Genomic DNA, 2,590 nt, shown 5'->3' with positions numbered 1-2,590 from the left:
CTTGGTTTATGGACATTTATGCTTGGGGTTGTAGTGCCCAAAAATGTCTATAACAGTTGCCCCCTAAAGCATGAGGTCATTAATCTTTTTTGATGTTGGGTGAAATGCTTTATCATGAGGATCTGAAGTTCTTTCAAGCTGGAAGGAGACCTGTAATAAGATACAATACAATACATTATCTTCATAATATTTTCATGATCTAGCTGAGGCGAGCATTCCCATGCTCAGCTTTATAAATTCATTTTCATGTACATAGGATAGACAATCGTCTCAGTGTAGACTGATGATTCTGGAGGAGCCATCATCCCATAGATTGGATGATTATTTGTGCAGCAATGATGTACATTTGATGTCTTTATTTTCCTAAATATATATCACAGCCCGGATGGATGAAACTAGATCTGGGGTCTTCAATCTCGTTCGATCTTTACTCAAAGTACAAGTCGATCCATGTGAGAGATGTTCTGAAGTCGAACATGGAAAGACATCGCCTGATTACCAGCCAATGATGTAAGCTATTAACAGGTGCGAGAGGAATCACCGATAATGATAATGATCCTCAAGGTACTATAGTACAATTCATGTGGTGTGAATAAGGGACTTGGCGTCGAACACCACACAAAATCTTTCGGTCGAAGGCCATTGATGTAAACCTGTCGCCGGAAGTGAGAAACTTGCCATTGAGGCATGCAAGCTTCAAAGTACTGAAATGGGTGTTCCTAGATCGACTTCTTGGATAATGAGCTGATGTCGACAAGAATCGATCCGTCATAGGAGGGCCTTAATGAATCCCACATCAATGACATGGAACGGAGCAAATGATTTTAATGGAGGTGAAAACGGTCTGGTGATATAAGGTTCAGGGTGGCGGTCATGAAAGAATGGAGTGTAAATGTATTGCAGTGGGTGAGACACAGGTGAATTCTCTGAGTGATTTCTCTTGAACATATCAGCGACACTGACATGATGGATTGGTAGCATTAACCCCAAATGTGGATGGTGTGATGTGACCATGGTGATGTGACCGGTGAATGAAACAACCCAACCCAACTTGGATGCGGAGTGAAAGTGTCATGTTCAAGAGCGACTTGCTACCGACAAAGTTTCTTCAAGTTTTCTTCCCAAATTTTCCCCAGTCATTGCTGACCAGTACCTCTTTATTTTTGTCAAGCTTGAGGAGGATAACATATGCTTGTTCTATAATTTTCCCTTCGGGCAAACCCATCGCTATGTTTTAACGAGCCTAGTAATAGTGAAACTCGTTCTTGTCTGCTATGGACAAGTTTGTCGCTATTAAGTTTTAACGAGTTTAACGACAAAGATAACTTGGTCCTTTTCAATTTTAGAGAGTCTGAAAAGGGACGTAAAGGAAACTCCAAAAATTCTTTTTCGTCATCTAATCCCTTAAGTCCAAAAAAGTATAAAACAATACAGAAGGGATGAATTTTCGATACTTTTAACAAGCCGAACAAAACAAGCACTCGATCTTTTTGTGTAATAATCCCTCAAGTCCAAAAAGATTAAAATCTAAAGGAGGGATAGCACTTCCGGTCCCTTTAACGAGCTGGAGAGGCCAATGGCTCAGCAATCTTTTCATATTTTACGATTCAGTTGAAAAGAGCTTAAAGGAGACTCGTCTTTGAGGAACGAGTGATAAATTTGGGTAGCAGCTGATTCCAGGTAAGGTTTGGAATTTTCCAATCATGGCAGTGTTACAAGGATGGCTAACAGGATCACTCTTCGCGGCTGTTCCTCAAAAGGGGTAAACAATCAAATGGAGGTGAATGATCGGCCAATACAGAGTGGAGGTGACGATGAGAACACGACCAAGGCTTTAAAGGCTGAAGTACTACATTCACGACGGTTATTTACTGGAAATTGGTTCATTTTTATTTTAAAAATGAGCTTAAATGCTGGGGGAAACACTTGCTCATTGCTTATGTTTATTTTTTAACGAGCTTGAATTTTGCGGAAACATTGCTTGTGGCGGGTTTATTTTTTAATGAGCTTGAACCCTGCGGTAACACTGCTCGTGATAAGTTTGCATGCCCCCAGCATAATAACGCAAATCGAGGTGCATGCCCCCCAAGCTTCATTGCATTCATCTCGGTGGTTGGAATGAAGGTTTACCTTCGAGATCTTCGAAAGACTCGACTTTGATTTTACGAGATCGTAATCAAAGACTCGATTTGGAAAGGGAGTCATTTCATTTTTTAATGAGGTTGACACAGTAAAAGAACTATCCTCATGACTCCTTATTTAATTTTTTAACGAGGTCGACACGAGATAAGAACCATCCTCAAAATCCACCGTATTTACAGTATTTGATAGAAAATCAAAAACTGAAGGATGATTAAGGTCATTGGAATAATCTTCGTTGTAATCTGGGAGATGGGAACGATGGTGGTAATCTTCCCATGGTGCCTCCCCTAACATCATTGACTGAATGATTCCTTTGTCTGTAGAATGTACATGCGACCAAGGATCTAAAGAGGTACCATATTCCTTAGACCTATCTATCCAAACACTCGATGAGCATTGATTGGGGTTTGCCCCCCAGGCCAAGAAAATTGATTGCTACAATATTTCT

The sequence above is a fragment of the Pinus tabuliformis genome, chromosome 3_1, assembly GCF_031772625.1.
Source record: "Pinus tabuliformis cultivar Carrire ecotype Pingquan chromosome 3_1, CPIR1, whole genome shotgun sequence".
In the NCBI taxonomy this organism is placed as follows: Eukaryota; Viridiplantae; Streptophyta; class Pinopsida; order Pinales; family Pinaceae; genus Pinus; species Pinus tabuliformis.
The sequence above is the reverse complement of the archived record's forward strand: the minus strand, read 5'-3'. Positions refer to the sequence as shown.